This window comes from Pongo pygmaeus, chromosome 16, assembly GCF_028885625.2.
Source record: "Pongo pygmaeus isolate AG05252 chromosome 16, NHGRI_mPonPyg2-v2.0_pri, whole genome shotgun sequence".
In the NCBI taxonomy this organism is placed as follows: domain Eukaryota; kingdom Metazoa; phylum Chordata; class Mammalia; order Primates; family Hominidae; genus Pongo; species Pongo pygmaeus.
This window is the reverse complement of record NC_072389.2, coordinates 20,997,291-21,020,527: the sequence shown is the minus strand read 5'-3', so window position 1 is coordinate 21,020,527 and position 23,237 is coordinate 20,997,291.

Below are 23,237 nucleotides of genomic sequence, written 5' to 3'. Positions count from 1 at the left end.
CTTATTCATTCTTTTTGTTTTTGTTTTTTTTGAGACGGAGTCTCACTCTGTCGCCCAGGCTGGAGTGCAGTGGTGCCATCTCTGCTCATTGCAAGCTCCGCCTCCTGGGTTCACGCCATTCTTCTGCCTCAGTCTCCCCAGTAGCTGGGACTACAGGGGCCCACCACCACGCCCAGCTAATTTATTTTTGTATTTTTAGTAGAGACGGGGTTTCACTGTGTTAGCCAGGATGGTCTCAATCTCCTGACCTCCTGATCCACCCGCCTCGGCCTCCCAAAGTGCTGGGATTACAGGCATGAGCCGCGCACGGCCTGTCTTATTCATTCTTTCTAGTTTTATTTGTTTTTTTTTTTTTTTTTTGTACCCATTAACCATTTCCACTTCCTCTCTTCTTCCCCCTCCCCAAACTACCCTTCCCGGCCTCTAGTAACTAACTTTCCATTCTCTATTTCCATGAGTTCCATTGTTTTGATTTTTAAAAGATACTGAACATTTCAACTAAGAAAGGCAAAAATAAGCAAGTATTCCCTCATCCAATCACACTAGAAATTAAATTCATTTTTAATAAACTGAAATGTTTCAATTGCTTATTTTCACTTATATATATGTGAAATCTAACCCTCAAATTTATACTGTTAATAAACATGTTTTCAACATTTGTTTAAAAAATAGTTTAGTCTCTAGACTTAACATATGATGCTTAAAATGAGAATTCTGCACTTTCAAGTCACACTTGATTTTTTTCTATTCTCTAGATGTTAACTATTTTATTTTACCTGGAAATGTGAATAAATGTATTAAATAGCAATCTCATTGCATATGCCAGTTGATGGTAATTAAACTGAAGCATCTCTGTTACTATTTTTAAAATATATTCATTTGAATTTTTTTTTTTTTTCTGAGAAGGAGTATCACTCTGTCGCCCAGGCTGGAGTGCAGTGGCGCGTTCTTGGCTCACTGCCAGCTCCGCCTCCCGGGTTCACGCCATTCTTCTGCCTCAGCCTCCCCAGTAGCTGGGACTACAGGTCCCAGGCTAATTTTTTTGGTATATTTAGTAGAGACAATGTTTCACTGTGTTAGCCAGGATGGTCGCCGTCCCCTGACCTCGTGATTCGCCCTCCTCGGCCTCCCAAAAGTGCTGGGATTACAGGCATGAGCCACTGCGCCTGGTCTGTCTGATTCATTCTTTCTAGTTTTTTATTTATTTATTTTGAGATGGAAGTCTGGCTCTGTCACCCAGGCTGGAGTACAGTGGCACAATCTCGGCTCACTGCAAGCTCCGCCTCCAGGGTTCACGTCATTCTCCCACCTCAGCCTCCCGAGTAGCTGGGACTACAGGCGCCCGCCACCACGCCTAATTTTTTTGTATTTTTAGTGGAGACGGGGTTTCACGGTGTTAGCCAGGATGGTCTCCATCTCTTGACCTCGTGATCCGCCCACCTCGGCCTCCCAAAATGCGGGGATTACAGGCGTGAGCCACGGCTCCCAGCCTTATTTAAATTTTTTAATCCTGTTTTGAAACTTTATAGTCTAAATTTTGGAAAATGCCACGGTGAAATTTGATAAAGACAATAGCTAATTGATGTTGACAGACTTTATCTTCTATACAGGTGAGTTTTAACATGCTTTTCTAACTAGCTCCTAGTAACCATGGAATAAAACCAAAGAACAGGTACAACTTCAACTTTCATTGGCTTTTCAGCTCCTAAGAGAATAGTCATATCTAAGCAAAGAAATTTTGTTTAGTCTACCTTAAAATATCTGTAAAATGTCTACTTTCCCACTAGCCATTACAACCATGGCAATCTACATTCAAACATGCATATAAAATTAGTCTGTTCCTGACATTATAGAGATATGGAAAATTAGTCATAATGCCTATTTTATACGAAGCATTGTACTTTACTACTATGAAAAAATAGTGAAATTCTAAATGGAAATGTGAATGAGAAGCAAAATTGGCAATATTCTCTAATAATATGAAATTAACATGTAGAATCAAATCCTTGATTAATACGACCAAACAAGTTACTGTCAGGACATAAGAAATAGAAAGCAGGATGTTTTTTCATGATACAGGTGTCAAGTTTCATGGTATTTCAAAATGCCTTAACTCTGATGACATCAATTCCGCTACTCTAGATCTCTGATGCCGGCATGACCTATACCTTAAATGTTAGGATTTTCTTGATCATTCAATCTAGCACTGAGTTTTCAATTTTAGTTTTCTTATGTATTATGTATTGAGGGAAATTGTATATAAACGCATAGATTTTAGATATATAAGTCAATGACAAATATATATAAATTCATGTAGCCAAAACCTAAATCAGGATATACAATATTTCTACTTGCTAGAAAGTTCCCTTTGTCCACTTTCAGTCATTTCCCAGCTCCAATAGGCAACGTGCTTTCTGAAGTCTATATCCATGTATTACTTTTGTCTGTTCTTGGACTTTGTATATTTTGTGTCTCACTATTATTGTTTAATATATATTCTTGAGATTCTTTCATGTTGTGTGTATTGGTTTCTCATTATTTTCTTTGTTAAGTTCCATTGTGTAGTTCATTGTTTTCATTGCTAAGTAGTATTCCATTGTGTAGATATATACTTTTTAAAAAAAATCTGGGTTTTTTTGGATGAATATTTGATTTTTTTCAAAGTTTCTACTACTTTCAGTAATACTGCTATAAACAGGTATGTAAAAGTCTTTTTGTGCCCATTCAGTTGATGTCGTGTAAAGGCCTAGGAGTGTAATTGATAAATGATGAAATATTTTTATGTTGAACTTTGTAAGAAACTGGATTAGTTTTCAAAAGTGTGTATTTTATTGTAGTCTTCCATCAGCAAATTATGAGAGGTTGAGTTGTTCACCATATGTTCATCATTTAGTGTTGTCATTTTTTTGCATTCCACAATTAGTAACTCTGTGGTTTCAATTTGTATTTACACACAATTAAAGATGTGAGGTGTATTTTCATGTGCATCTTGGCCATTTGTATATCTTTTTTTTGAAGCATCTGTTCAAGTTAGACATTAGGATATCTTTTTCTTATTGATGTGTAGGATTCCTTTATGTAGTCAAGCTCTTTTTCAGGTATATATTTTTGAATATCTTATTCTAGTCTGTAGCTTGCTCTTTTATTTTCTTAATATTTATAATTATTTCTTTTTCATTTGTAAAGAAACCTTGTGAATATACATTTTTGTTCTCTATGTACTAAGAAATATTTTTTTCTTGAAGATGGGGCAGATTTTCTCCTATGCTTTATATTGGAATTTTTATAGCTTTAGACCATACACCTAAATCTATTATATACCTGAAATTAATTTATGTGTTATGATGTAGGGCTTAAGGTTTTTAGTTGTTTTTTTTTTTGACTTAGGAAGTGGTTCCATCATTTATTAGAAAGATTTTTCTTTCCAATTTGAATTGCCTTGGTGCCTTTGTTTAAATTGAATGATCAAATATGTATTTGTACGTTTCTATTCTTCTCTATTAGTGTATTCATTTTCCCTTACACCAATGTTGCTTTGTCTTGTTCAGGATAGCTTTTGACAAGTATTCAACCAGGAATAATAATTTCTCCCAATTTATGCTTCATTATGGTTTTTATCTTTTTACTATAAGTCTTGTGCATGTCTATATAAATTTTATATAAATTTTTAAAAACAACCTATCAGTTTTTTCCAAATAGCAGATGGAATTTTCATTGAAATTTAATCTAATAACCAAATAGAAAATTGGCATCTTAACATGATTGAGTCTTCTAATTTATGAACATGGGTTTAGGTCATATATAATTTTTCTCAGAAATGCTTAGTAGTTTTCAGGATGGTATTATTGTATACATTTTATTATGTTTTAATGTTAGCAAGCACAATTTTAAAAGAAATATAATTTATTTTCACATATTGGTCTTATGTCTTGTTTTATAAATTTCTTATGATTTTGTACATAAGTGATTGTGTTGTCTGTGCATAAAGATTTCTATGGCTGTTTTTTCTTCTTCCAAATTTTGTATTTCATTCTTTTTTGTTGCTTTTTACTACTGGCTCAAACCTCAGTACGATGTTAAATAAAAGTTACAGGGGCATAATACTTGCCTTGTTCCCAATGTTAGGAAGAACACATTCGATATATAGTCATTAAGTATGACATTTGATGTGTGATTATGTAGATGCTCCTGCCTAATATAGAAAAAAGGTTTGCCTCTATTCTTGGTCTACTCTGACGTTTTATCAAGAATACTTATAGAATTTTGTCAGTAGAATTTTCTACATCTATTCAGATCACTATATGGAACTGTCTTTTTAATGCTATTGATCAGTTCAAATACATTGCTTAATTTTTGGATGTTAAAATTACTTTTTATTATCACAGTAAACCACAGTTAATCATTATATATTTCTTACATATTACTAGAATTGATTTGCTAATATATATTTTTAAATTTTGTATCTGTTCATAAGTTATGGTGGCTTATTATTGTTTTTGGTAATGTCTTTACTAATTTTTGCAAACAAGGATAATTTGATTACTTTATTTCCAATTTGTGTGTCCCCTTCTTTCTTTCTTTTGACTGATTGCTCTAACTAGGACTTGCTTAGGACTTCTAATACTACGTTGAATGGCAGTGATGAAAGAGGGCATCCTTCTCTTGTTCCAGGTCTTAGAGGAAAAGCTTTCAGTTTCCCCCCATTTAATATGAAACTAACTGAGTGTCTGTTCTATATGCTTTAATTATGTTGAGGTGTGTTCCTTCTATACAGTTTTCTGAAGGCTTTGATCATGTAGGGGTGTTGAATTTTATCAAATGCTTTTTTAGTATCAATTGAAATTATCATACAGTTTTTGTGCTTCATTCTATTGATATGATGTGATTTGATGTGAGATGATGATAATGATTTGCATATGTTTAACCATCCTTGCATCCCTGGGATAAATCCCACTTGGTCATGATGAATGATCTTTGTAATGTGTTGTTGAATGCAGTTTGCTAGCGTGTTGCTGAACATTTTTGCATCAGTGCTCACCAGGGATATTGGCCTGTTGTTTTTTATTTATGTGTCTTCAGTTTTGGTATCAGAGTAATACTGTCCTTGTAGAATGAGTTTGGAAATATTCCCTCCTCCTCTATTTTTCACAGTAGGTTGGGTAGAATTGGTATTAGTTCTTTTAAAAATATTTGGTAAAATTCAGGAGTAAAGCCGTCGGGTCTTGGGCTTTTCTTTCCCGGGAAATTTTTTTGTATTTTTTGAAATGGAGTCTCACTCTGTCGCCCAGGCTGGAGTGCAGTGGCGCGATCTGGGCTCACCACAAGCTCCGCCTCCCAGGTTCACGCCATTCTCCTGCCTCAGCCTCCTGAGTAGCTGGGACTACAGGTGCCCGCCACCACGCCTGGCTAATTTTTTTGTATTTTTTTAGTAGAGACGGGGTTTCACCGTGTTAGCCAGGATAGTCTTGATTTCCTGACCGCATGATCCACCTGCCTAGGCCTCTCAAAGTGCGGGGATTACAGGCGTGAGCCACCGCGCCCGGCCAAAAAATCTTATACATTATAATGCTCAAATTTTATCTTTAATAAGTCATAACGGAAAAACATGCTAATGATTTCACAATTAAATGTGACATTCATTTAGTGTTTTGCTTTGTAATATTAAATATTTTATTGTTTTCCATGTGATACCTTTTCCTTTAAATTCTACTTTATGGGAAATCAATGATGTTAGAAACAGACTTTGATTTTTACTTTATTAATCTTTGTACATTTTAATATTGTTAAACTTACAGGAACAGTTTGTACACTTAATGGAAATAGAATAGAGTAATAGAGTTTGATTTTTTGTTTTGTTTTCAGCTGAGTTTTTTTTTTTTTGGTAATTTCAGTCTTAGAGTCTTTCTTTTCAGCAGTTAGTGATGTAATTCATATTTGTTTCTCATAGCTGATTTTTTGTTTTAACTTTTGTGAACTTGCTTATAGTTTCTTTACAAATGTTAGGCCGGTACAAAAGTTATTGAGGTTTTTGCTAATTATTATTATCATTATCATTATTATTATTATTATTTTGAGACGGCATCTCTCTCTGTCGCCCAGGCTGGAGTGCAGTGGCGCGATCTCAGCTCACTGCAAGCTCCGCCTCACGGGTTCACGCCATCTCCTGCCTCAGCCTCCCGAGTAGCTGGGACTGCAGGCGCCCGCCACCACGCCAGGCTAATTTTATGTATTTTTAGTGGAGACGGGTTTTCACCGTGTTAGCCAGGATGGTCTCGATCTCCTGATCTCGTGATCCGCCCGCCTCAGCCTCTCAAAGTGCTGGGATTACAGGCGTGAGCCACCACACCAGGCCGCCCATTTTAAGATCCTTAATTTAATCACATCTGTAAACCCCCTTTGTAAGCTTAGTACAGATGACTGAGGAAAGGGTCTGAAGGTATAGAACTTTCCAGACAGGGAGGACAGAGTACATAAACACTGACGGACCTGGAAGAAATCATGAAAGGACTGAGAGAGGAGAATGGGGGAAGTATAAAGGGTGAGGGAGAGATTGGCCAAGTGTCTCTGTACGTGTGGAATCTCTAGGTCATCTAGACTGGAAAATTCCACTCTATTTGGACTTCAGAGGTCTTCTGCAATCCTGTGTATGCACATTTTTCCTATACTGAGTCAGCCAAATATGTTTGTTGGGTGATTGCCACTATTAGGAATCTAAAAGTCCCTAGGCACATATATTTTATGGAACCAAGTCCCGCTGTTTTCTGTGTAACTGAGTTTGCCAAGACATAGCTGGAGGAGCAATTTTCTCATATATATAAGTGGACACAAATTAAATTTTGTTACATATGAGGATTGTTGTCTGAGGACTGTTTTGTAGCAGGAGTTTGGCTGTAGTGTACTTAAGGTGAGGCAAGAACAGGAATCCTAGTTATTTTCCCAACTCCTCCACTTCCTCCTCCTCTTCTTTCTTCCCTCCTCCTCCTCCTTCATCAAATACTTTAAAATATACAATTTTTTATTTTGTGATTCAATAGACCATAAAATAGAATCGTTGGACAGGACTTTAAGTTGGAATAGAGACACGATTGAAACTGTGTTATGCTCAAATTCTAATGGCTTTTTAAAACAGTAATTACTACAGAGTTATTTTCATTAAGAAAAAGTTATTTACAAATCTTTTCAAACTTCATATTTCTTCCACAGGCCTATGAACACAGCTTGTTTGCTATTTAAGTGGAAATTAAAAATATAGAGAGTGCTGTGTGTGTGTGTGTATGTGTGTTTATTTTAAAAATTGATTTAGTTCTTATGTTAATATGCCTTGCATTTAAGAATACTAACTAGTTTGTTTGGTAAAGTCAAAAAGAAGAGCAGCCAGAGAGGTGTTCATAATGAAAGCTACAAAAATCAGCTTTTGACTCATTTGACGGCTCCCATCCCTGATTCAAAAATACATGGACCACATATCAAGGCCACCCAATTCATAGAGCGTTGGTGATGGGCCTGACTTAAAGTCTGAAAATTACATCTGTAAAACCATGTTCTCTATAAAAATACACACATTTGCCAAAGTGAGGAAAGGAAAAAAATTCCATTAAATGTAGGTTCAATCAGTTTATTAGAAAATATTTAATTAAATATCTCTCTGTTAAAACACATCTTGTGACTGCTGTTTCCTCTCTCATAGGTGTTTATCTGCTGGTAAAGTGCTCACCCATATTTCTGTTTGCTGTGTGGTGCAGTGCGACCACATGGTTCTTCAGACACAACCTCTGCTTTGTCATTTACCGCAATATTTTAACCCTGAGATTCCTTTTTTACTATACTTCAGTATATTTCCCAGAATATATATTGTCTATGAGGGATAAAATAAAATATCAATTAAAAACAAAAAAGTTCAGAGAAGTATTAACCATTCACTCTTCCAAGTTCTCAGAGGTTACATTCTTCACCAAGTCATATAACCGGGTCCCAATAAAATACCATCATGCAGGCAATTTAACATCATGTAATTTAAAATACCATCATGTGGGCAGCTTTCACAAAGCATCCCGTAAGAAAAGATCATTTGTACTTACATCTTTAAAAGTTTTGTAATTGCTATTGATGATTATTTTTATTATATTGTCCATTGTCTGTTGCTTAAAGACATATATATTTTGCTTAAGAGTTTAGAGTTTCCAAAAAATAGCTGCTGACATATGCAGATACTATTTTATTAACTAATGACACCTATTTGAATTCTGGTTTTCCTTTTGGCCTTTGAGAACAAGAGGCTTAGGACTAAATTTTAGGCTGAAGGGTAGTGTTTCCTTCCCTAGGTTGTCCCATGTAATTGTCACCTCCTTCTCTTCATTATTCTGTCATTTTGCCCTTGTTTTATACTGTCTGTGCCTTTCATTCTAAGCTGTCTCAGAGGCTTTTCTGGAAATACACAGTGTATAAGTATAAAAAGATGAAATAAACATGCTTCTTTTTTTTTTTTTTTTTTTTTTAAGATGGAGTCTTGCTCTGTCACCCAGGCTGGAGTGCAGTGGCGCAATCTCAGCTCACTGTAAGCTCCACCTCCCAGGTTCACTCCATTCTCCTGCCTCAGCCTCCTGAGTAGCTGGGACTACAGCCACCTGCCACCATGTGCGGCTAATTTTTTGTATTTTTAGTAGAGACGGGGTTTCACCATGTTAGCCAGGATGGTCTCGATCTCCTGACCTTGTGATCTGGCTGCCTTGGCCTCCCAAAGTGCTGGGATTACAGGCGTGAGCCACTGCACCAGGCCAATACACTTGTTTTGTTTTAAAAGATGCTTGGGTGGGACTAGATGACCTCTAAGGTCCTTTCCAGCTCTAAATTTACGTTACTGTCACCAAAGACAGACAAAAAAATCTATTAGGTTATAGGCCTAGAGATGAGTGCCAAGTACTATATTCCTGCTCTAGGTGCATTTCTTGTTGAAGGCAGTGCTAGATTCAGTGAGCTGTTATGGCCGTTTACAGTCTTATGGTGATAAAACAAGAGAACTGATTGCTAAAAAAAAAAAATTCAGTTGAAATACCTTTTTACTCTTAAGCATCAACAAAAAATAAATAGAAAACAGAAGAGTTAATTATTTATTTTGAGCTATTTGTGATAAATTTGGACAACTAAGCTAAGCCTGAGTGTAGTTAATTCAATGACATTAGTCATATTTGAATATTGTCACAACCTTACTATCACATTGCCAGTAAGTGTGATTAAAATTTATTCTTTGTTTCTGTGTGAGTCTCCACAGAATCAGCTATCAACACCTTCATAATAAACTAGCCCTTCTTTGCTTTCGGGAAACTTTTAGATTCAGAGCAGGTGGTTGGGCTTCTGCTTTGAAAGAGAACAAATCATTTTTAAAGTGCCTTTCCTGTTTGTGTATGTGAATTTAGAACACAGAAATTGTCCATTGCATTGTTTATTTTTGCTAAGAGGTAGAAGTTATTAAAAATATAGGAAATACTAGATATCATGTACTGATAATTTCCAAAGCTAATTATTTTTCTTAAGGCCAAGCTATAATTTAAGAGGTGTACTTGTGAAATATGAATATTTAGAGTAATAAAATGTTTCTCATGGAAAAATAGAATATGATTTTGTTGAAGTTCAAGGGAATATCCATTTTCATTCAGGTAGCTTCCAGATTTTTGTCTTTACATGTTCTGTGTAGTGATTTAAATACCGTACCTCCAAAATTTATGTCCACTAGGAACTTTAGAATGTGACTTTATTTGGAAGTAGGGTCTTTGCAGATATAATTAACCCAATGATTGAGATGAGGTCATCCTGGATGAAAGTGGGCCCTAAATCCAGTGTAAATGTCCTTATAAGATACAGGAAAAGACACACGCAGAGAAGGTGATGTGAAGATGGAGACAGAAATTGGAGTTATGCAGTCATAAATCAAAGAAGGCCAAGCATTGCCAGGAGCCGCTGGAAGCCAGGAAGAAGTGAGGGGGAATTCCTCCCTAGGATCTTCAGAGGGAGTATGGCCCCGCCATCATCTTCATTTCAGAGGTCCAGGCTTCAGAACTATGAGAGAATATATTTCCGTCCTCTTAACCCACCAAGTGTGTGATAATTAGGTATGATGGCCCTAGGCAACTACTACACTCTAATTCAGAAGTTCTTCTGGATTTTATTATATCATGTGTTGGTAGGAAGTACCTGGGTGTTTCATTTGCATGATATGTTGGTAATCTTAGAATTATCATATCTTGCAAGTAATTTTAAATTATGTTGTAATGTAGTCAGAAGCTTTTTAAATATGAAATTTAATTCATGCTGGTGTCAATTACATTTGAAAAAATACAAGAAAGCTATATAAGATTCTAGGATCTTTCAGAATTTTATAATGTTTATAATGGAAAGTTGGTTAAATAAAAATTGTACCCCAAGCAATTTTGTTGTTGGCTTAAAATAGCATTTAATTTATTAGTGCTCAGATAATAGTTATCCCCTAAATAGCATTTTTACTTTCATATGTTGATATCAAACAGTGAAGTGAGACAGCAAATCAGTACAACGTGGTGATTATCAAACATCATAAATCCATGAAGGATAGCCTTGATCTTACTGAGAAGAGTTTAATTTTAAAATGCATACCTGGAAAAGGCAAGTTAGATTAACATTTCAAACTCATATAGCATTATTTGTGATTGATTATAGTTATAATTGATCATTTTACATTTGGACCTTCATTCCGAATCAAATTAGGATAATTATAAATTAAAGATTTATTATCATTTGATTTCAATTTTAGATTAAAAAATTTAAAACCATAAAAACAGAGCTTTGACTATAATAAAAGTATTTATCCTTTCTTGGTAAGAATTGGGGAGGGGTTTAAGAAAAGGCTAAGCAATGTTCTATTTTTTTACATAGGCAAAAGTTCATTTGTGCTACTTTTTAATTAGGTAGTTTTTTTTTTTTTTAAATGACAGCTTCCTAAACACTACTGATTTTACATGTGCAGTCAGTAGTTTTTCATGTGGAAATAGTATCTTTCAAATTCACACAGCTGCTTATTTTATGAAATGCAATGGGACTACTTACTTGCCACCTGACTAAACTGGAAAGCATAGATTCATGCCTTGCCAAATGAGGAGTTAGGGTGAAAAGTGATTAATATCCATTCTTTAATGAGTTTCTAAGTCTTTCTGAACATGTTTTTATTCTATTTATTGCAGTGGTGTAGTAACATTTTCGTGTTGGTTGCTGTACAAAGCATGATAATACCTTTATTAAGGTAATGTTAATGACATCCATAAGATATCATAAAATATTATATTCTTAATAGGAAATTTGTTATATATAAATAACAATAAAGATCATAATAAGCTCTCCTTAATTCTGTTTATTTTGACTTCATTATTAAGTTTAGAAACATACGTGTCAAATTTAGACATTATTTATATGTAATTATAAAGCCGAATAAATGTTAGAGATTAACTTAAAAAGAGTTTTGTGGCTCAACAACTGAAGTGAGATAGTGACGTGAAGGGGTTCACGTTCACTGGTGAACAGACAAAATGTATTTCCCAGACCTCCTTTTAATCCAAGATAGCAACATTTTTACCTGAGCCAAAGATAAAACCAGTATTTAATCTCCTAGAAATTAGGAGATTTATGAGTCTGGAAATGGAAAGAATTTTAATATCCAGCCACATAACCAAATCATGCAAGAATATAATAAACAAAGCAATCAAACAACAACAAGAATAACAACCAAAACATGGTCCCCATTCTGTCTTTAACCTCTGATAGAAAGAGCAGTAATGGTAGGACAAGAAAGCGCTCATCAAGTGTTTTCCTCATCTACTGTTAATGATTTATTCTTACATCCTGTCCCAGTCCAATTATCAAAAAATTCTAAGACGGATCCCTTTAACCTACTTGTAATTAATTCCAGGGTCAGATTCCAGATACTGTTTTCCCCTGAAATCGTGTAAGTGCACATCAAAATACTATACTTTTGCTGTGAATCTGAGCCCAACTGTATTGTATTCTAAATGAAGTGAAACTCCTATCAGCCAATAGGGCATGGTATCAGTCTCAAATAAGACAAGTTGGTCAAGTCAAGAGAAATGACTTCCTCCTGATGTGCTGTATATAGATTTATTAGCACTGCCTTTTAATATTTTATGTGTCCGACAGAGAGGGAACTAAGATCTTGTTAATCATCATCTGAAAACAATTTTGTGAATGTAAATGTAGCAGGGCTTTTGCCTTTTTTCCTTGTTAATGAAAAACAAGTAGTGCTTGGGGAGCAAGTGTTCCTGTTCAACTGCTGTCACTCATTCCCAGCTCTGTTTAGAAGAAATAAGCACAGATGGTTGGTCTACTACTTCTCCAACGAAAAATTTGCCTGTCGGTTGGGCGCGGTGGCTCATGCCTGTAATCCCAGCACTTTGGGAGGCCAAGGCGAGTGGATCATGAGGTCAGGAGATCAAGACTATCCTGGCTAACACGGTGAAACCCCGTCTCTATGAAAAATACAAAAAATTAGCCAGGCGTGGTGGCGGACACCTGTAGTCACAGCTACTTGGGAGGCTGAGGCAGGAGAATGGCGTGAACCCGGGAGGCGGCGCTTGCAGTGCGCCGAGATCGAGCCACTGCACTCCAGTCTGGGCGACAGAGCGAGGCTCTGTCTCAAAAAAAAAAAAAAAATTGCTTATCTTTTTTGTGTTTTATTCCAACCTTCTCATTGTAATGTGAACAATATTTCAAGTGAAGAAACTTCTTTAGGGATCTTTGAAATGTTTTATCCATTGCTTGCACATTAAAAAGAAGGAATTAATGATTTATTAAAATTTCATGAGGGGAACTCAAAAAGTCTTTGTTACAAAAAATATTTAATTTAGAAACCATGTATTTTGCATGCAGAATGAAAGTCTTCAGGGAAGTAAGTTTTTATATGAGACTTGGATCCTAAAGTACTCATTTAATGATGACAGAACCACTTCGTCCATGTTAAAAATACCTGTGTGGGTCTTTTTTATTTATACTGTGGCTTGATGAAAATTTGTCTATTGTAAATATATTAAGAAAAAGAGCATAAAGACTTTTTAACATAATTTTCTGAGGCTGAAAATACATACAAACAATAAAATACCCAAATCTTAACTGTACAGCTCAATACTTTTTCTGTTTTTAAACAAATTTAGCCCTTCTGTGTATCCAGTACTCAAATCAGGAAATTTTATATTATTACTTCTTCTAGACACTATTTCATAAGGTACCCCTTCTGGTGATTTGGAACATAACTGATTAGTTTTACAGTTTTTAGTAAATTAGATCATAGAATATGTTCTGTATCTTGCTTCTTTCATTCAATATTTAGTTTATAAGATTTGTCAATCTTTTTGCATATACTTGTAATTTGTTAGTTCTCATTGCTATAGACTACATCATTATACAAATATAATGTTCAGTTTGTGGTTATTTTGAACGGTGCTTCTCTGAGCATTCATGTATTTGTCTTTTGGCAAATATTGCTGGGTATATGCTCAGGGTCATAGAATATGGTTAGATTTAGCATACATGGGAAATGGTGGTGTCCATCAGCTTACATTTCCATCCACATTGGGAGAGAGTTCCAGTTGCTCCACATCTTTGCCAACACTTGGTATCATTTCTCTTTTTCATTTGAACTGTTCCGGTGTGTATGTATCACTATTTCAATTGTGGTCATTTTGAAAGTTACAAAATTGGCAAAGAATAACGGATTTTATTAAATCATATTTCATTTGAAGTAATGTGTGTCTACTTTGCAGTATTTTTCCTTATTTACACGATTCATAAGGAGTGATCATGAGATATTCAACAATATAACAGCTTGGAATGAGATTTTTGATCAGCTATAATTCTAATGTATTTTATCTAAATATTATTTTACTGTATTAGTAACTGTGATCATTAAGAACAAAAACAAAAGCAATTCCTCAGATTAACATGAAACAACATTCCTGCCTTTGGAAAAACTTTTCTGGCCTATAAGTAAATGATGTAAATCAATTAATAGCTTAACTGAAATTAAGAGATGAGTCTCAGTTTTCATTGCCTATATTATATCTGTGTTTCTGGAGAAACAGAAAAACCGTATGACAAACCTGCAGTCTGCTAGTTTCTTCTCACCCTGCCAACAACTGTTATATTACTGTTTAGCTGGTTATATGCAACCATTTGTTGAGGAGGATTGTTTTGTTTTGCTTAGTTTTACTTTTTAAGGCAGAGTCTTGCTCTGTTGCCCAGGCTTGAGGTCTATGAATTTTGTACTCATGGTCACATGGTCAATGAGGTGTAATCACAGCTCACTGCAGCCTTAATCTCCTGGGCTCACGTGATCTCCCTGCCTCTGCTTCCTGAGTAGCTGGGAGTACAGGTGCATGCCACCACACCCGCTTGCTGAGGAGAGTTTTGATGAAAATCATGCATCCCTTCTTAATTACAAAGAGTGAAACCTTAGAAAATGTAATTAGAGAAAAAATAACATTTTGCACCAAGCTAATTGTATCTTTACCTTTTATTAGTTGGTTTCAGGATTGATGCTTGTTGATGGTTCTGTTTTGGAGCGCGTGTTCCCTGGGTTTAACTCCTTGCAGCACACTTTATATACACTGTGTGGCCTTACTTGAGTAACTTAAGTTACTTAACTTCTCCAGATCCCAGATTCTCAACCTGTAGAATGGAAGTAATTATAATACAAATATTATGTGGTGGGTTAGTCCAGGTCCTCCAAGAGGTAGCTGTTGAAAACGAGTTAAACACAAGAGGATTTTATTAAGGGAAATCCCTATGAGAGAAAATGGAGAGGAAGCTGAGTAAGCCTGGAAGAGCTCTCCGTTATGAGGCAAGTCTGACCTAGAATGAAGGAAAGAGGAAAGGAAGGTTGAGTGGAAGCATTGGAGCGTAATGTACAGTCTAAGGAAGGGTCAGAAAAGGCTTCAGGGAATCCTGAGCCAAGAGTTGTCCTCAGAGAAGCACTGTGTCTCCTAAAGAGGGATCTGCATTAGCTACCCTGCGGCCCTAAGTCATTGACTGAGGGGCAGATGCAGAAACAGATTTTAGAGTGAAGCAGCAAGTGGCCATAGTCAGTTAGCCTTCCCATACTTTGAGGTCTGTGAGTTTATTTATTTATTATTTATTTATTTAAATTATACTTTAAGCTCTGGGTTACATGTGCAGAACCTGCAGTTTTGTTACATAGGTATACACGTGCCATGGTGGTTTGCTGCACCCATCAACCCGTCACCTACATTAGATATTTCTCCTAATGTTATCCCTCCCCTACTCCCCACCCCCCACAGGCCCCAATGTGTGATGATTCCCCTCCCTGTGTCCATGTGTTCTCATTGTTCAACTCCCACTTATGAGTGAGAACATGCAGCGTTTGGTTTTGTGATCTTGTGATAGTTGGCTGAGAATGATGGTATCCAGTTTCATCCATGTCCCTGCAAAGGACGTGAACTCATGTCCTTTTTTAATGGCTGCATAGTATTCCATGGTGTATATGTGCCACATTTTCTTAATCCAGTCTATCATTGATGGACATTTGGGTTGGTTCCAAGTCTTTGCTATTGTGAATAGTGCCACAATAAACATACGTGTGCATGTGTCTTTATCATAGAATGATTTATAATCCTTTGAGTATATGCCCAGTAATGGGATTGCTGGGTCAAACGGTATTTCTAGTTCTAGATCCTTGAGGAATTGACACACTGTCTTCCACAATGGTTGAAGTAATTTACACTCCCACCAATAGTGTAAAAGCATTCCTATTTTTCCACAACCTCTCCAGCATCTGTTATTTCCTGACTTTTTAAGGACCGCCATTCTAAGTAGAGTGAGATGGTATCTCATTGTGGTTTAGATTTGCATTTCTCTAATGCAGGTCTATGAGTTTCTTATTCATGGTCACTAAAGGATGTTTATCATGAATTGAAATCTCCAGATAGAGTAAAGCAATGCCTAATTCATAGTTACGCACTTATCAATTATTTATTCGTATTATTCATTATCATTATGAATATTCAACACATTAACAAAAGAGCCACATGTGCAATCTACTTAGGGTATTGGGAGAGTAAAGAATAACATAGTGGTGCTACAGGTAATTTAAGAGATGGTTTCTCTCTCTCTCTCTCTCTCTCTATATATATATATATGTATATATATATGAGACCCAGGTATAATTATTTTCCTTCTACTATTTGTTATTGATGTATACTGCCAAATCCCTAACGGATACTAGAATACTTAACTCTAAGCTCCCCCCATGCCTACAAAAGAAGTAGGTTCAAGGTTATTTTTTAAATCAAAAGATTTATTAATATTATTTTTATCATGTCCAATTGATATTATCATTATCAAAAAGTTTAATCACTTATTATTACTTGAAGGACCTCGTTAGGAAATGTTCGATCGACTTCTTTTTGTTTTTTTTTTGAGACGGAGTCTCACTCTGTCGCCCAGGATGGAGTGTAGTGCCGCGATCTCGGCTCACTGCAAGCTCCGCCTCCCGGGTTCACGCTATTCTCCTGCCTCAGCCTCCCGGGTAGCTGGGACTACAGGCTCCCGCCACCACGCCCGGCTAATTTGTTGTATTTTTAGTAGAGACGGGGTTTCACCGTGTTAGCCAGGATGGTCTCGATCTCCTGACCTCCTGCTCTGCCCGCCTCAGCCTCCCAAAGTGCTGGGATTACAGGCGTGAGCCACCATGCCCGGCCTGTTCCACTTCTTAAAACTGGTCACTGGAAGTACATCGTCTTGGGAAGAACTGGATATTTCTTGAAACCCCTTTCATATAGCCACATTCTCAAACATAGAACCTTCTTTTATTTTTTTCAAAGATTTTTTCCATTACTGTAGAAAATTCAGAGGGTGTTTATGGATCGTGCAGTACTCTGCTCAAATATAGGGAACGAAAGTTACATTAAAGTGATAATATTTTTTGCTGAAAAGTATTATGATATTTAAAGTAAGCAAACAAATTACTCAGATGATAGTGTTTTGTTTTCATAAATTATACTTTCATAAATTATACTTGAAGCTCTGGGTTATATGTGCAGAACCTGCAGTTTTGTTACATAGGTATATGCGTGCCATGGTGGTTTGCTGCACCCATCAACCCGTCACCTACATTAGATATTTCTCCTAATGTTATCCCTCCCCTACCCCCCCAACCCCACAGGCCCCAATGTGTGATGATCCCCTCCCCTCCCTTCGCCGGGCGCGGTGGCTCAAGCCTGTAATCCCAGCACTTTGGGAGGCCAAGGCGGGCGGATCACGAGGTCAGGAGATCGAGACCATCCTGGCTAACACGGTGAAACCCCGTCTCTACTAAAAATACAAAAATCAGCCGGGCGTACTGGCGGGAGCCTGTAGTCCCAGCTACTCGGGAGGCTAAGGCAGGAGAATGGCGTGAACCTGGGAGGCGGAGCTTGCAGTGAGCCGAGATTGCACCACTGCACTCCAGCCTGGGCGACAAAGCCAGACTCTGTCTCAAAAAAATAAATAAATAAAAATAAATAAATAAATAAAGTCTTACTTCAATAGCTTTTGGAGCACAAGTGGTTTAGGTAACATGGATAATTTCTATAGTGGTGAAGTCTGAGATTTTATCGCACCTGTCACCTGAGTAGTGTATATTGTACCAAACATGTAGCTTTTTTATTCCACACCCACCTGCCAACTTCCCCGTTATGAATCTCCAGAGCCCATGATATCACTCAGTGGAGAGTCTTCAACATTCAGGGTGGAATCTTCAGGGTGTGGCCCTCTATCCATTGCTTTCCACCGTTTGTACTCTCTGCTTTGTAAATAGAGGTCTGTTCTCCCTGTCTGCCTTGTTCACGTACCTTTGCCATTTTCCTTGCTGGGATGACATTCTTTGCCCTGAAGTTCTCATTAACCATACCATAGATGTCCTCTTCTTACCTCAATATATCCAAGGCTACCTCAAGTTATAACTTCTCCTTTAGTTTTTCCCTAGTGTCTGAGTCCAAATGGACTTCTCTATATCCAGAATATCTACACTTGTCTTATCTTTCCTCACACCCGGCACGTGCAGTTCTTTCCAGCTACTTTCATAATGTTGTATTTTAATTGTTCAGTTGTGTTTATATTACACTATTCTGTCAGACAAACAAGAGTATATGGCTGAAATCTATAGTTTTTTAAATGTAATAAAATGTAATGAATAAACATACAAATGAACGAGTTAATTAATATATTATATTCTTGGTTAAGTAATGAGCATTATGAGGACAAAAATTGAGTCTTACACCTTCTTATAATCCTAAAGACCTAGTACAGGACTTGGAATATAGCATACACTTAAGACATCTTTGTGACTAATGAATTTAAATACTTTTATTAATTCCTTAGAATTCTTTAGGTAGTGAAATTTCAAATGGCTTTGACCACCTGTGAAATGACCCTTTTACATACCACATGATTTACCAGATTTTGTTTAGGCGAACCTAGGTGAAAGCAGATTGTTTCCTCTACTTAGGAAATACTTTGCATATTTTAGTTGCTTATAAATTTGATGATTTTAATTTGTACAGTTATAGTTTATGATATTGACTTGTACAGTTATATATATTTTTACATATGATATATATTATATTATATATGGTTATACTATATATGACTTTATTTTTCTAAAATAAAGAATATTATTACACATTAACAAAGTAGATATAACTGTTTTCCTTCTACTATTTGTTATTGGTGTATACTGCCAAATCCCTAATGGATAATCCCTCTATGCCTACAAAAAAAATGGGTTCAAGGTTATTTTAAAAATCAAAAAGTTTATTAATAATATTATTTTAATCATGTCCAATTGATACTAGCATTATTAAAAAGTTTAATCACTTATTTCTTGAAGGACCTAATTAGGAAATATATATGTGTGTGTGTATATATATTCTATATATCTACATTCTATATCTATATTCTATATATATCTATATTCTCTATATATTCTATATCTATATTCTCTATATATTCTCTCCATATATTCTATATATATTGTATGTATATAGTATATATATTCTATATATAAATTCTATATATAGATTCCATATATATATATACACACACACATATATAGTAGCCTAATATTTAAAAAATAAGATTGGGACTGCATAAAATAAGCTGACCCAGACAATAGGGGTACAGACATATGTATAATTCAGCAAGAACTGGTAACAAAGTGAGATATATGTTAACTCTTTGTAGCATATTGTTAAGTAGTATTAGAAAACAAGTAATATTTGGTTGGGTCCATTGAGAGAATAACATTATTTTTAGAATGATCTAATGGCACGATAAGCATTTTATCATTTTACCTGGAAAAACATTATAGCTGTGCCAGTTTCTGTTCCAAGAAAAAAATACATTGGTGTATTCTCTAAAGGAGGAAATTCTGACCTCAACTATGTTCAGATAGCTGTGGCAGATAATACTCTGATCAGGTACTAAGTCCTATATCTTTCACATTTCCCTTTGCTAGTCATACTCAGCGTGTGGTTGGAAATGGAATCAAAGCCCAGTCTGGAAATCCTGAAGTCAAAGTCAAAGGAACTGATCCGGTGATAAATCAGATTATTGATAAACTGAAGCATGTCATTCAGGTAAGTCCTGATCCTATATTTTTTGGTATAGCCAATAATAAATAATAAGTGGTTACTTTCTGTTATACTTGATAAATTTGCTAATCCTATCAGATAATCCTACCTAAAATATTGTAACATGTTATTTGTATCAGGACTTTTGGAAATATTTAGTTTAATGATTTTTCTATGCAGTCAATATGCAATGCTATTTTAATGTTGGACAATGTGTATATGTGAAAAGCAAGCCTCAGCCTCAGCATTTCAATAATGAGAATCTCAGGACACGCGTTGTCTTCAGTGAATAAGTTTGAACATGGGAATCACTGTGACCATTAAAGAAAGCACATAGAAGACCATAGAAGATGCCAGAGTTATGTTTCAGGTAATTCTCTGAATGTTGCTATGAAAGTTTTTGCAGCATTTCAATACAAGTTAGGTCATAGATGAATAATATGTATTTCTAATATTTATTTCCTATATCACCTTTTATATGTTATCTTATAATCTACCTAATGGTTGTTTATGAAATACTTCTGTTTTATCTTTGATAATATTTTTCATCAAGTGAGTGTGTATTGCTGTTTTTAATACATGGTAAATGAAGCATGAACATATTTATCAAAATAATATTTCATTGAAATAGTCTATTAATTACAACCAAACATGATGTTGCATGTTGTAAATATTACCCTCCATTCTGCATCTATTGATGTTTGGGGAAAGAAAGGCTATTTTTTTTTAGTTAATAGTCATTTTATAAAAATTTATATTTGAGTATACTTTCATTTTTCCTAAGTAAAACTTTGTGTGGCTAGTTGATGCTTATTTCTAGTATCGTGGGCCAGAAACAATACCTAAATAGTACAGAGTTTTTATTGCATGCAACATATTCCAGAGTCAGTAGTAGGCTTCTTCTAATTGTTCTGCAAAGACAAAGCTTAAGTTTATGCAGAGCCAGTTCCTGGGTTTCCATTTTTCACAAGAGTCCCTGTATGTCAAGGAGAGGATATGTAAGAAGGACTTGGGGGTTGGTGTCCAATACCATAGACTTCTCCCTTCTGTGAGGCAACAATGCTTATTCTACCATTGATGCCTATAGAAAACAAGCGCTCACCCTGGCTGGCAAAACCAAAAATAAATTCTATTGGAAAAGTCTAAGAGAAAAGTGGTATCATGACCACTGATGAGTTAAACCTCCCAGCCTCTGCTGAGCTGGTCCAGTTGGTACCTCACAGTATCATCTACTGTAGTATGATATGTACAGCTAGATTATTTGAAAATTCAAGTGCATAATTGATAATAAAACCAAAAGAGCTTTAATATTAATCAGCTCCTCTCATTGAAGAGTGAGTACAATCTCACTGTGAGGACACGGTGAAATCTTAGGGGTGTCTTAAGTGGAGTAAGCATTCCATAGAGGGTGGAGGAAGAAAAACTAGACCTTAAGTATATATTTATTCCATCTCATTCTTTTATATTTCTTTGGTTGTAGTAAGGTATATAAAATATGTAATATATTAGTGCAATAGCACATACATATAATTTATAAATACATAAATACACATATTAACTGGACATTTGTTCAGATTGTTTTTCTAAGATATATACATGATGAAAGCAGAACAGAAACTCTGTTACAGATAATAAGGATGGAGCTGTTCCATAAGAAGTGCAGTTATAAGAAAACACATTCACAGAGGAACACATGGATACCCAAGATAGAAAGGATTATAAAAACCCTTAGGAGGAGGGTTCATATATTGATTACCCATTCAGCAACCCCCCCTCCCCATTTCTTGTTTTGTAGGTTTCAAAGCCTTTTCAAGGTGGCAGAGGGAAGTCATCCTGCCTTTCTTTTTTAACTTCTGTGTGAAAAGAACAGAAGTTTAACTTGAGTCCCATTCTTTATTCTTTATAGGAGTGTGCAGATCTCCAATTATTCATGCTTAAGTTTCATTCTGGGGTTGCAAGAGAATATCAAATGCAATGCTACCTTTGAGGCCTATCCTTTTAAGTTCTGCTAGAATTATATGATAGAAATTTAGATTTTTATAGAGGACAGCAGAAAGTCCTATCTTGCACAGGTGTCACTGAAACATTCACCTTTAATGTCTAAGAATATGCTCTTTCATGAACTGCTCTCCTGGAGATGAAGAGAAGTGGTTTTTTTTTTGAGACGGAGTTTCACTCTTGTTGCCCAGGCTGGAGTGCAATGGCGCGATCTTGGCTCACTGCAACCTCCGCCTCCTGGATTCAGGCGATTCTCCTGCCTCAGCCTCCAGAGTAGCTGGGATTACAGGCATACGCCACCATGGCCTGGCTAATTCTTTTTGTATTTTTAGTAGAGACAGGGTTTCTCCATGTTGCTCAGGCTGGTCTCGAACTCCAGACCTCAGGTGATCCACCTGCCTCGGTCTCCCCAAAATGCTGATTACAGGCATGAGCCATGGTGCCCGGCCTACTTTGCCAAACTTTTGACTACTGATAATGTACGCGTGCCCTGGCAGGGATGGCCATTGTACTGTCAGTATCAAGGGATGGCTAACAGCACCCACCACAATGTCAGCTATGAAAGGATTCAGAAAATAGCCTTCTGTAAATCAGAATTTATTAATTTAGGTGTAGGGCCATGGAAGATGTCAACATAGGAATATGTTTCAGATTCTAAACTGTAGATTTAGATGATCACTTCTTAGTGTTTGCATAAAATTTACTTTATTTTTTATTATAATATTAAGTTGGCTTCCACCTTTCTACTATGAAAAATGCCATGTCTCACAATAGGGACATACCTGTATTAAAGTGTATAGAAGTAAATCAGCCACAATAGCAAAAATTGCCTGTATACACTCACCCAAACATGCCTTTCTCGGCCTGCCATTGATCGGAACCTCATTTCTACCTTGAATTGTCTGCAGTTAGAGTCCTTAAGAAAGTAGATAAAGATTTTTACTTGGAAAATGGCACTTTTTAATGTTTTAAGAATTAATTCATTCAAAATACTCATCAAATGCTCACTGAGTTTCTAGTATGGTCCTGGTTCTGCACAGGCACTGAGGTTAAAGTTGTGAATAAAGCAGACACAACCCTGCTCTCATGGGCTTTCCATTGTAAGAAAAAAGTAAACAAACAAATAAAACCAGTGTTGTAGCTGATACCTGTTATACACAAAACCAAACAGGATGAGGTAAGGAAAGATATTTAAGAAGAATGCGCTGGTGAAGGCCACTCAGGGGGAAATGTTTGGGTTGATACTGAATAAGGAGAAGAAATGAGTCATGGGAAAACCTGTGAGAACTGTGTCTGGGGCAGAAGGCAAAGTAGGTGTAAAGGCCCTGTGGCAGGAATAAGTTTATTTTACTCAGAGAACAGAAGGCCAGGTGGCTAAAACAGAGTGAGTTAAAGGGAGGAGATAAACATACATCATGTTTTGGGGAGTCCAGTAGGCTCCGGTAAAGAGTTTATATTTTCTCCTAAATAGACTAAGAAGTCATTTTAAAACTGTAAGCAGAAACTAGCTGGGCGCAGTGGCTCATGCCTGTAATCTCAGCACTTTGGGAGGCTGAGGCGGGTGCATCACCTTAAGTCAGG